The sequence below is a fragment of the Petaurus breviceps genome, unplaced genomic scaffold (genome assembly GCF_028583685.1).
Source record: "Petaurus breviceps papuanus isolate PSGF00001 unplaced genomic scaffold, PetGlider_PUasm1.0 90845, whole genome shotgun sequence".
Lineage (NCBI taxonomy): Eukaryota > Metazoa > Chordata > Mammalia > Diprotodontia > Petauridae > Petaurus > Petaurus breviceps.
Window position 1 is genome coordinate 7646741 of NW_027187359.1, and position 13682 is coordinate 7660422.

General features: G+C 39.0%; 2 protein-coding genes across 5 annotated transcripts in view; both read left to right on the plus strand.

The window, feature by feature from the left end:
* Positions 1 to 13682, plus strand: part of TMEM214 (transmembrane protein 214) — a 131929-nt gene that overhangs the window by 87871 nt on the left and 30376 nt on the right. The gene's annotated exons all lie outside the window — the stretch shown is intronic.
* Positions 1 to 13682, plus strand: part of MAPRE3 (microtubule associated protein RP/EB family member 3) — an 85451-nt gene that overhangs the window by 60989 nt on the left and 10780 nt on the right. The gene's annotated exons all lie outside the window — the stretch shown is intronic.

Consider the following 13682-nt stretch of genomic DNA (forward strand, 5'->3'; position numbering starts at 1 on the left):
TCATATTTGACACTGTTGGTCATTTCCTTCGTTCTTAAAACTTTACCTCACTTTGGATTCCATGACATTGCACAATTCTAGTTCTTACCCTACCTCCCTCACAGCTTTTATCTTTTTCTTTCATCCTCAAAACTGTGAGCATGTTCCAAGCCTTCATTACTGGTTTCTGCCTTTCTCCACACTCCCTCTGTTACAGAGCACATCCATCTCATTGTTGGGACTCAATGTTGATATCTTCCAAATTTTTATCTTTAACTTCTTATCTACTTTCTAATCCAACTCATCTCTTCAGTTTCATAGTAGATATTTCTATTTGAGTGTCCTGCCATCACTTCAAACTCACCATGTCTGGAATGAAGCTCATCACCTTCTTTCCCATACCCTAAAATGGCTTACCTTCAAATTTTCCTATTACTGTTAGTAGTACTACCATTCTTCTGGTAACCTAGGCTGATGGCCTTGCAGTCCCCTCTGGCCTGTCTCCTTCATCTTCTGTATCTAACCAGATCATGTCTTTTTTTTTTTTAACTAAAAATTCCTCTAACATCTATTTGTCTCTTGCTTTGCATTTCTTCTGGTTCCACCCAAGTCCAAACTCACATCACCTCATACCTGTATTCCAACAACAGTTGACTTCCCAGACTCCAGGCTTTCCCCATCCCAATAAATCTTGCATGGTACTGCTGAACTAAACTTCCTTAAATACTGCTTTTTTCATTTTACTCTTCCACACAAAAGCCTACAAAATGATTCCCTGTTCCTCACTGCATCAAATCTAAATATCTCTGCCTAGTTTTCAAGACCTTCCATAACCTGGACCTATCCTACTTTCACCTAACTGCCCCATAAATAAGTTTATTTTCTACTTTTGTGTCTTTGTTCAAATCGTTCCCTTTATGCACAATGCTCTTCCTTCTCCTCCTGTAAGTATTACAAGGCCTTCCATCCTTTAAGATCACTTTTCAAGTTCCAGTTCTTCCATGAAGCTTTCTCTGACTTTTCTCATTTTCACCAGTCTCCACCCTTTATAGCATGTTTACTCTGTACCATATAACGTAACTCTCACTTATATCCTGTTGTCTTATATTGCTCCCCTTTGGTTTCTTTATTAGTCTTATCTCTGCTTCACTTATACAATTATCTCCTTGAAGGCAGCATTCACATTTTATATCTAAATCCCCCACAAAACCAAGAGCTTAGCATATGTTTAGCTGCTCAGTACACATCTCATTAATAGTAAGGCAACATTGTACTTGCCTGGAGAGAAATAGAGATTCAGTCAAGTAAATTTCTTTATCTAAAGTTTCTTTCAGATACTGAACTGAATGCTTGCCTGAGAAATGTCAGAAAGGTAGTCTTTTTAAACTTTTCTCCCCTACCCAGGGAAGGGCTAGAGTGTTGTTGAAACAGTTTGTCTTTATGCGGTACATTGCCTTTTTAGCCATCTGCCTAACACCTCTCCCCTGCCCTCTCCAAAGATGTTCAATGCACTCATGTTCCCCATTAGAGCGACCAATGGGAATTTCAAGTACCATGATGGATTGATGAAGGGTAGGTAGTCCTTGTAGTGTTCCTCAAGTTACCTACCTCCCTACCCTATATATAAAACCTTTCTTTAAATGATGAAACGAGGATTCCATTTGTATTTTGATACTCCTTCCATCAGTCGATTGCCAGCCCTCCATGCTTCCTCATCTTGTGAGATTCTTACCTATGTTTTCCCACAAATTTTCCATAAAAGATCTTCCCAACATGCTAAAGGCATTTCTCTTATTCCTTTAGTATCTTTGTATTTCTGTTTCCTTATTATCAATATATGCCAGTTATATATACTCTCAATAATATGTTATATATATATATATATACTTATATACAGGTAATCATCGGCATCCCTATACCCGCTAGGCATCTTTTCATTGTCCTTTGGGTTATTTGTGACTTTTAATTCTTCTGAAATCCTGATATTTCATGATGTGCAATAATACAGCATAACTGGGAGGATATTGGTGTTAAAATATATGGGGTTTTTATAGCAGCAGTTTTGAATCATTGAAATCATTGCACAATTTCCCAAAGACAGTATAAATCTAAAACAGTCTTCTTTGCCTGTGCAGTTTTGGATCCAGTTTATTATCCATCTGTCATACTTGTTCAAGACATACACATTAAAAGATTAATTTGATAGACTGCCCATCAAGCAATATGTCATAATTTGGGAAATATGTAGTTCTCATCCACTTTTTTTTTTGCAGTGTGGATAGCTAATCACGTCTTTTTCATCTTACTGTGGATTTCACTGAGGAGGTTTTATAGTGTTTCTGTGCTTGATGCAATTATTGCATTACCATTTATAAAATAGGAATATTTGTAAAACTGCTGCCACATCCCTTGAATGGGTAGGTGGGAAAGGATCTGACATGCTCAGAGCTGTGGGAAAGGAGTCATGTTCAAAAGCAGACACCAAGTAAGTATATAAACCAGCAGTTAGGATAAGTGAGAGACTTCCAGAGGGCCAAATTCAGTGAATTGAGGCAGAAGCAGGAAGCTGAAGACCAGAATGGAGATTTCAAGAGAGTAGTCATGCACAAGATCAAGAAGATTGTCAGCAAAGAGATTATTTGATGTCTTCCTGCTCTGTATCTTTTATGGCAAGTATGCCAGCCCCCATATGTTGATATGATCATAGGCTGTGGACATGGACATCATCCCTCCCCTTTAAAATGCTTTACCAGAGTAGTGGTATGCTTGGTGGCATAATATCTGGGTCATCCATGTTGTCCTTCCCTTGAGCTTATAACCCTACTTCTCCACTAGGTACTAATGGCAGCCCTATTTCCTTTTTAGGTCTAGGATATTTTGAACAATTTAGTCTTCCTGCCTTATTTTAAAATTGTGGGTAAAGATTTGCAATAGTGTAGTTCACTATTAAGATGAGACTTTTATGACAAAGAATGGTGAAAAAACGGTATATATGAAATTAAATGAAAAATAATTTATTAAGTGCTTACTATAGTTAGATAGTCCCTGCCCTCAAGGCACTTACATCCAAAAGGGAAAGACAATACATAGAAGGGAGAAAGAATTGGAAGGGGTGAGACATAGCAGAAGGTATGCACCTGCATGCATGACTTAAAAGACGTCTGGGAACTGGTGACTAGGCCTGGAACCAAGCAAAATCAGATGAAAGCTCACCAGTAAGAACTGGGAACCCAGAGGCAGGAGTGCAGTTGGGGCAGGAGTAGGATAAGAAGTCTAAAAGGGACTAACCCTAGCTGGTAGGCCATAGGACTTATTCTCTAAATGATAGTGAAAAGGTTTGCTACTGTTTCCAGGAAGGTCTTTTGGTATGGAGATCAGGGAAGGATAGCCAAACCCGGTTCTTTATGTTCAAAGGCTTCCTAAGGGTCCAGTGGTAACCATCCCTGATGGTGTACCACTTTGGCCACTAATAGGGTGCATTGCAACCCAAATTGAATTGGCTTTAGCTCCCCCAGATAGTCATCATTTGGGGGAAATGTGGCATATAGGATTGTGTGCTTGGAGCTAGGAAGAAATTCAGAGGCCATCTGGTACAACCCCTCATTTTGCAGGTAAGAAAGCTGAGAATCCAGGGAGATGGGGGTGACTTTCCCCTGGTTTCCCTGGTAATAAACATGAGAGGTGGTATTTGAACCAGGGTCCTCTGACACTGGAATCAACTCTCTTTCCACACTCGTACCAAATGAGCACCAAAAAAACTGGAGGCAAAAGCCAAAGTTCATCTAACAGCTTTACTTCCAGAAGACCAATGATAAAACATGCTTCCCACATCTTGACAGAGACATAATGAACTCTAACACAAAGGATTTCTTAACCCTCAGGTCTTTTAACCTGGTGGATTTTCAAAATAATTTTGTAACTGTATTTGAATATAACTGTTTCCTTTGTAATTCCATGTATTTTATTTTATACATTTGAAAGCATGATTCTGAGAAGGGACCCATAGACTTCACCAGACTGCCAGGGGCCCATGACACAGAAAAGAACTCCTGGACTAGAAGTACAGAATGAGACATTTTCATAAAAAGCCAATGTGTGGATTTTTTTTTGTTGTCATTTGTGTCTATTGATTACAAGAGGGAGGTTTGGTTTTGTTTAGAATTTTCAGGGCAGATGGAAAGAAATGGAGAGGCATAGTTGACAGTGATGTCATTAGATAGATGAGATAGAATTTATATAATACTTATAGGTTTGCAAAGAGCTTTACATATGTTAACCCATTTGATCCTTACAACAAACCTGTGAGGTAAGTGCTATTATTTTCCTCATTTTACAAATGAGAAAACTGAGACAGAGAGTGGTTAAATGACTTACCCAAAATCACACAGCTAGTAAATATCTAAGGTTAAGATTTGAACTCAAACTCTTCTTGACTCCAGGACCAGCACTCCATCTACAATAACACCTAGAAGGATAAGAACATAATGAAGCATTTTTAAAAAAACACCAGAGAAAGGAATAGAGCACTGGCCCTGGAGTCAGGAGGACCTGAGTTCAAATGCGACCTCAGATACTTAACATAAAAACTAGCCATGTGACTTTGGGCAAGTCACTTAACCTCAATTGCCCTACCCTCCCCCCTTCAAAAAGGAAAAAAAAAAAGACACAGGAGAAAACAGAAAGAGGTTCAGAGGGGAAAAAACCAGCACAATAATTTTGGAACCAATATATTGAATTAAGGGTATATTTTTTTTAAAAAAGAGAACCAAACTTGGGGTGGCTAGGTGGCACAGTGAATAGAGCACCGGCCCTGGAGTCAGGAGGACCTGAGTTCAAGTCTGGCCTCAGACACTTAAAACACACACACCAAAAAAAAAAAAAAAAAAAAACCCTAGCCATGTGACCTTGGGCAAGTCATTTACCCCAATTGCCTTCCAAAAAACAAGCAAAAAAAAAAAGAACAAAAATCTGCAGTTTCATGTACAAAAAACCTTTTCTATTCTTCTTTGTATATGGAAATGCTTGTGTTTGCTGATATTCACCAAGTTCATAATATACAAAAAATAAAAGGACTACACTGTGTGTATAAGTAGACAAAGTCACTATAACAAAATTTCACAGTAGGAAGTAGGGTGGTTCATTCATCCTGATAGCAGGGAGTGTAGCAGTCAGGATAATTTTTCAAAGTTCAATTCATGCATTTTTCCCAACCCACTGGAATGGCATTGATTGTGCTTCTGGGAAATGACAGCTACTCTGGAAGATTCATAGTATAGATAAGCTCCCCGAAGATAGTGATTCCACACCTAAAAGCAGAAAGACGGTGCTGAATGCTTTTATTAACAGAAAAAAAGAATCTCAGATTTTATATTGGCATTTAAAAGAAAAAAAATCACATGCCAAAGGAAAGAAAAAAAGATTATTGAGCTTAAAGTAAGAATTAACAAAATATGAACTAAAAGAACATTTGAAATGCTAAATAAATCAAAAATTGCTTTTAAAAGACTGTAAATAAAAATTATAATTAGCAATTTACATTATTTTTTAACTTCCACAAAAGTCCCATTTGAATGTCTCAATCATGACATCAAGGTGACCCTGACATGGTTTGGATTTGTCTTTCCTAGTGCTACTTTGGCTACAGCTCATATATTTTGATATTGTACTTCTGTTAATGTTGTCTTTGTGTTTATCTGTTATCTCTGTAAGTTTTTAACCCAGGCATTTTATTTAGTAAACCATTTTTACTATAGACTTTAACTTTTTGATCACATAATTATTAACTTTTTAGTTTTATTGTATTATGATCTATAAATTTCTGCCTTTCAAAAAGATTTCATTGTGATGTAAAACATGCTAGATTTTGTGAATGTTCACTATACATTTGAAAAAAAATGTATGCTAAAGATGAAACAAGCCACTCACCTCCTTTCAGAGAGGTGATGTACTTAAAATGTAAAAAGAAACACATTCTTGGGCATGACCAATGTGAAAATTTGTTTTCCTGACTATGCATGCTTATGATGAGAGCTTTATTTTTCAGTTTTTGTTGTTCATTTGGGGAAGGGGGAAAGTGTGGGAAGGATAGATTATCAATGCTTGTTTAAATAAATTTATTTTTTAAAAGAAACAAACCATAGTTTGCTTAAAGGAATGTGTATTTCTTACAAAACATGAATCTTTAGACGAACTAATAGTTCACTAGTAAGGCAAAAACTTAAATTATTTTGCAACATTAACTTAGTAATTTATGAAAATAGTTCCTAAGTCCAAAAAAATGCGCGTTGCCCGTTTTTGCAATTGTTATTCATATATACATATATAATATATATACATATAAAATCCTAGTTCTTCAACATTGCTTGGTTTGTAACTTTTTTCTTATTTATCTTTTTTTATTTTCATCATATTCTGACATTTATATTTCTCTCATACTTAATTTTTGTCATTTCTTAAATGTCTCTTACTTAAGCTTCTTGAAAGACTTGTGTATTTTAATTTGAGATATGGATGGGCTGTATCTAGAAAAGGAAGCCATGATTGCAAATAGCTACATGGCTTAATCAAGAACAGGTCATTCCAGATTAAACTTATTTCCTTTTTTAACAGGTTTACTAAATTAATGTCATGAAAATGCTATAGACATAATTTACCTAGCTTTTAAGAAAATATATCATACAGTTCTTATGGAGAAAGTGAAGTGATGTGGACTATATGACAGTACAGTTATGTAGATCTAGAATGGGTCAAATGGCTAGACTCAAGGAATAGTTGTTAATGGTTTGTTGTCAGGGTGAAAAATGAAGAGCAGAATGTCCCAGGGATCCGGGCTTGGTCCTTAACAACCCAGCTTTTATATTGAGTCTTCAAGAGAAGCTGGCACCATACAAGCTGCCTCATATCAGTATTCTCTCTACCAATATGGGGAGTCATGGCCAAGCAGGTGCACCCCAGGTGCTTGAACACTCCAGGCTTGAAAACAACACAGGTTACTCTTGGAGAAATGGCACGCTCTTCAGATTTGCAGATGACACAAAGCTGGGCAGGATAGGTACCATACTGGATGATAGGATCCAAGATCTCATCACATTCTTAGAACTTTGGGCTGAAACAAAGATAAAATCCATGAAGTCATAGATTTAGTTGTGGGAAGGGACTTTAGAAGTCATTTAGTCCAACCTCTTAATTTCATAGATGAAGAAACTGAGGTGCAGAGAGGTTAAGTACCTTGCTCAGGGTTACATAGTAATTATCTGAGGCAGGATTAGGACCTGGGTCTTCCTGATTCCAAGTCCAAGTATCCACTGTACCATATGACCTCTTATGTATTCAGTAGGGATAGATATAATCTTATACTTGCATTCAAAAAATTAATTTCACTACTACAAGATGGAGGAAGATAGCAGCCCATCTGAAAAAGACCTAAGACAGTCTAAAGACTGTTGTGACTTCAGGCTCAGTCTGTAATGTAGTACCCAGTAGTGTAACATGGCAGCCAGAAGAGTTCATGCAGTCTTAGGAGGCTTCATTAAGAAAGGCGCAACCAGGGCGGCCATGTAGCACAGCGAGTAAGAGCACCAGCTCCAGTGTCGGGATGACCTGGGGATCAAATCCGGGCTCAGATACTTAGCACCACACCCAGAAATAACTGGCCATGTAACCTTGAGCAAGTTACTTAACCCCGATTGCTTTAAAAAAAAAAAAAAAGGCACAACTTCCAGGAATAAGAAGGCTGAGTCAGGTCCCTCAGAGATTCTGCTGTAGTCAGACCACATCTCCAGGGCCTCGTTCCATTCTGGGGGCCATCGTTTAGGAAGGATATTGATAAACTGTAGAGCATCCAGAGGTTGGGCAGCTAGCTACATGTAGGATGCTCAAGGGGACTGAGTTCATACCAGTCAGAGGATCATTTGAAAGAACTGGTAATATTTAGCCAAGAGAAGAAAAAACTCAAGGAGGGGGAGGGAGCAGGAAGACACAATAGTTGTTTTCAGGTATGTATAGGGCTATCATGTGGATAGAAGTTATTAGACTTCTCTCCCTAAAGGGCAGAAACCAGACCAAGGGGTTCTGGGGTGCATATTGCAAAGAGGCAAATTTAAACTTCTCAGAAAAACCTCCTAACAATCAGAATGACCTAAAAGTGGAATGGGCTGCCTCAAGAGGCAATAGTTACCCCCTCATTGGAGGTCCTTCAGCAGAATCTGGATGAACACTTTTCAGCTATGTTATTGTGGGGATTCCTCTTGGATATGGGCTGCTTGATGGCCACTGAAGTCCCTTAAAATTCTAAAATTCTGTAATTGTGGTAAATACAACTCACAAACATGTAAAATAGTTTATGCTCCTTATCAAGGGTGCTGTTAAGTATGATTTATTGTGCTTTTTCCTATCTCATTGCTTTCTGGAAATCTAACTACTACATACCTTTTCAGACTTCATGATCCTCTCCAGCGAATATGAATTATTTGTTCTCTAATTTCATCCCAGTCTCTCTTGTTTCTAGCTTTTACATATGCTGTTTTCTCTGTGAGACTTTATTCCCATCCCCAAACTCTTCTTAGAGACATCCTTCTATTTTAAGGCCCAGTGCATCTTCTAAATCTATATCCATATAATCTATTCTGATTCCCCCAGATGGGAATCGCCACATCCAATCTATAAGATCATCAATTTGGAACTGGAAGAAACTTCATTTTGTAGAACAGGTAAATGATGCCTATATAGTGACTTGCTTTGTTGCAGTAGTAGCAAAGCCAAGATCTGAAGTAATTAAACCCTCTTTGAATCTCTTAGACCACTCTGACCTCACTCTGCATATCTCACACCATCTATTGTAAACTTCAGAACAGGGATTATATTTTATATCTTCAACACTAGCACAGTTTGAGCATTATGGAATTTTACACTGGACTAAATTAAATTGAATTGAGTTGCTATTGGACCTCAGGATATGAGGAAAGCAAGTAAGACAGAATTCAGCCAGTCAAAGAGCTTTACAGAGAAGGGTAGGAAGGATGAATTTGACTTGAGAGGCCAATAGGAGGCCTAGAAATAAGAAAAAATGGATGGAGTAGAGGGGAATGTAGATGGCAATTTGACCTGTTCATTCCCTCAGAAAGTATAGATAAAGTATCTGAAGTCTTAACAGAAAGCCATCTCAAGTTCAGTTCAGTCAGTGACTGAAGGAGAGAACTTAGTCGTGTCATTCATTCAGGGATAGCCTGTTCTATAATGTCAGCTCCTAGACCATGCCCAGCCACCTCATAGAGCAAAAATGTGACCTTAGTCCCATAAATTGGCTAGGCTACTCTCTATGCCTAAGAGTCACCCAGTGGGCCAGGAAGCTGTACCCTTCTTCCCCTGTTGGGAACAAGTCTGACCCAGATATTCTTCCCAACTCATCAGCAATTTCTGCTCACTGAAGTATTGTGCTAAAATCCTGTGATGTGTGAGCAAATCTGCTACCACCATGTCCCCCATTCTCTTGTTTACTTGGATCAGAGGGAAATATTTTAATCTCCCTTTCCTCCAGAAGAGTGCTGAGGTTGGAATCTCAAGCTCTGAACAACTTGTCGCACCTCTGTTCGGGTATGTTCAGAGGCACTGGCTCACTTCTCTTTCTCCAGCTCTGTGTTTTCCTTCTCGTGCCACTTCAAAGCCAACAAAACCCATCCTGGGGACAGTAAGTCCTGCTCTAAGTTTCTGATTCCTTTCTCTTTCCATTAGAATAGCTATGACTAAAATTGTATATATAGCAGTTTAAAGTTTACAAAGCGCTTTTCTCATAATAAGTAAAAGTAGATAGTGAAGTAGTAATAGCTCCCATTTTACAGAAGACGACGCTGGAGAGGTGGCATGACCTGACTAAAGTCATGCAGCAAATAGTGTCAGAACCAATATCTGAATCCAAGCCTTCTGGATTCCATGTCCATTGGTCTTTCTTCCATGTTTCCTGATACTAAGAAAGGCTTGTACCTATCTCTTTCACTGCACACATAATGACCTAGGTTTTCCCCATTAATTCAGTGGAGGGTAACTCTGAATCACCTGGCATGTGCTTCTGAGCTCCATGATTTATTAAACCAGTCTCTCCCATTCATTCAACAACATAGGTAGGTACCCAGGTAGCATGGTACAGCTCAAAAGATCTCTGGACACAAGGTCAAAAAATCTGGTTGGCCCTTCCACCATATGTGGGTCATGAGGGATAGTGGAAGGTCAGGGGCAACTCCGGGGTTGTGAACTTGAGAAACTAGGAGAGTGGTGTCCTCCCCAGAAAGAGTACAATCTGTAAAAAGGGGCTTTGCAGGCAGCAACACATTCCCTCTTACACTGACTCTCTACCTCCAGCCCTTCAACTCTGTAACCCTTGATGGAATAGACCATCTCCTGGATGGACTTCCATCTCCAAGGACTTCCTGGCTTGTGATGGCATTGGTGCTGCTCTCTCCAAAACTGAAGTATTCCCCAACAAGAGAGTCAAACTACTAGTACAAGAGCAGCATGCAAGTGAAATTGCTGTTGATAACTATACAAAGGCAAAATGGATTGTATAGTCCTAATCCCAAAGATATGAGGGGTGTTTTCCTTCTGGCAGAGTAATAGAACAAATGTCATCAGATATTTCCTCAACCAGGCCCTTCACTTTGCCTTTAAGGATAAATTCAAGCATTTTGGGGAGGAGTGGACAAGCACATACAGTTTGGTGGGTATCTTGCTGGTAATCTTGCCTCTGGTGGTGCCACTCTTCTCTGCTTTGTCTACTCAATGGAACATGCTTGGGAAATACAGCACCAAGAGAGAATTCAAAAGCTTGAGAGATTGCCTTGTGAAAATTTCAAAATCTAATTATGGAACTCACGGCCTGTATCAAGGTTTCAGAGTCTTGGTGCAGGGTATTATCATCTAAAGAGCAGCCTACTTTGAAATCTATGATACAGCAAAAGGTGTGCTCCCAGATCCTAGGAACACTCATATTGTGTTCGGTTTGATGCCACTGCTATAGCATGTGTGGTCTCTTATCCCTCTGATGTAATAAGACAGGGAATGATGATGCAGTCTGAGCACAAAGGAGCTGATATTGTGTACACTGGGACTATTGCTGAAGAAAAATTGCCAAAGATGAGGGTTTCAAAGCTTTCTTCAAGGGTTCCTGGCCTAATGTTCTTAGAGGGATAAATGGAGCTTTCATGCATGTCCTGTATGATGAATTAAAGAAAGTTATATAAGTACATCCTAACTAAAAATAGAAACCGTGAATATAGATCATGCAGAATACTTAACTATACTTAGCATTTTAGACCACTGACCTTCAGTAAAGTGTTTTCCAGGCCAGTTCATGTTTGTGGAAGACTAATTTATTGTGATTTATTCACACAATGGAACTGATGATTCATTTGGTTGGGGAAAATAAGTTACGTTGTGAGTCCAAGAAGGCAGGTCAACTTAGACCATCTAGTTTAAATGCTATTTTTGTAGGACCATAAATTTGTATTTAAGTATTTTTAAGTTATCTCTCCCCTTGTACTTAAGCACTATATATACTATTTTGCACAGTTGAATATTTGGCAGTTATCATAATATGTTGGACATTCTGCTGTAAAACAGTAAATACACAGGATACTCATTTAAAAAATGGAGAGGGATTGAGAAAAAGATAATCAATTCTATTTTAAACTTGTTAAATTTGAGATCCATCCAGTTGTATGTAAATACCTAACAGGCAGTTGATTATATAGGACTGAATTTTAGGAAAGAGCAGGGGCTGTGTGTATATAGTCATCTCCACAGAGTTTATTGATTCTATGGAAGCAGATGAATTATTGGATTTATTGAGTACCAGCTATATACTGTAGGCAATATAATATATAAGAAAAATCCCTGCCTTCAAATAGTTTGTAGTCTTGTCAGAAAGACAATTGGAAAACTATGATACATAGTATAATCAAGTTCAAGTATAATAAGTATACAGAGTATAGTCAAGAGCCAAGGGAAGAGTTTGATGGGAAAGTTTCATGAACAAGGGATTTAACCTTTGGAAGAATGGAAAATTTGATCATCTTCCCACATCCCTAAAGGTCTGCAAGTACTGAAATAGCCTAGAATACCAAAAGAGACAGTGTAAACAGAGAAAAGAAGAGGACCCAGGACAGGCTAGGGGATGCTCCCTGTTTGAGGGATTGGGGGCACAAATGATGATCCAGCATTTGAGACTGAGGAGTGGCCAGGCAAGGAGGAGGAGAACCAGGGGATGGCAGTGTCACAAAAACCCAGGGAAAATAGAGTATCCAGAGTGGGGAGGAGGATCACATGCTGCACAGAGATCCAAAAGTAGGAGACCTGAGAAGAAGCCATCATTGGATTTGGCAATTAAGAGATTATTAGTAACCTTAAAGAGAGTAATTTCATCGGGGTTACAAGGTCAGAAGACAAATCTCAAGGGATAGAGAAATAAGAGGAAAATTATTTTTAAAAGAGTTTGGCTCTGAAAGGAAGAAAAGATAGGAAGATAGCTTGAAGAGATGGCAAGATTAAAGAGTTTTTTAAGGTTGAGGGAGACTTGTACATGTTTGTAGGCAGTGAGAGAAGAGTTAGTAGATAGGGAGAGATTGAAAATTAGAAAAAGGTAGAGGATGATTTGAGGGAAAGAAGGAAACTGGACATAACTACTTGAGAAAACAATCAAGGGCACAACTAGAAGAAATGTTGAGAAAGGCCATCTCTTCATCAGAGAAAAGAGAAGAGGAGAGGCTGGGAGACAATATCAAGAGGCTTTATAATGTGGTGTAAGAGAGAAGCTCATGGCCGTGGCATCTGTTTTTGCAGTCAAACATGAAGGTCTCCATGCTGAGAGGGAGGTGGAAAGAAGTGGGAACGGACGGTTGGAGGAGAGAAGAAAAGGTCTGGAACCGCCCTACAGGAAGTTCGATTGAGAGTCAGGACTGCTAGGTTAGGTGGTTTGTCTATAGTTGGATCTTGTTGCAGAATAACAGATGGATAGATCCAGCAAGTATTTATTAAGGGTTTATTATGTGCCAGATACTGTGCTAAGTACTGAGAACACAAAAAGACAGCCCCTGCCCTCAAAGAGCTTACATTCTAATGGGGAAAGACAATACAAAAGGGAAATGATTTTTTTAAAGTAGGTGGAAGGGGGCAGCTAGGTGGCACAGTGAATAGAACACTGGCCCTGGAGTCAGGAGGACCTGAGTTCAAATCCGGCCTCTGTAGCGGCAAGCACCCCAAGTGTCCTCAGGGTTTGCAGCTACCACAGGTTCTTGGATCTGCTTTGTTAAAGGAAAGCAACTCAAAATGGGTTAAACAAGCTTACTTTAATCAGTCAGACATATATCGTTTACCTTGTTCAGGAGAAAAGGTCAGCACCCTGAACCTCAAAGTATACAGGCATAATTATCAAGACAGAAACATCAAGTAGACAGATTTCCAAACTGTCCAACCATTACATCCATACCCAGTCAACATCTGGGTTTCCACATTCTGGGTTTTTCAAAGCCGGGGGACTCTCAACAACGGCTTCCCAGAATTCAGATCAAATCAGAGAACACTTCTCAAAGTGAGTCCCAAAACAAAGCTACACATCAGGGCTGATATAGCCTTCTCCTGGCTCAGCGAATGTAACAACCTTATTGACTCACTGGCCAATCAAGAAGTATCTACTGAAAAACAAGCCTCCCACCCCA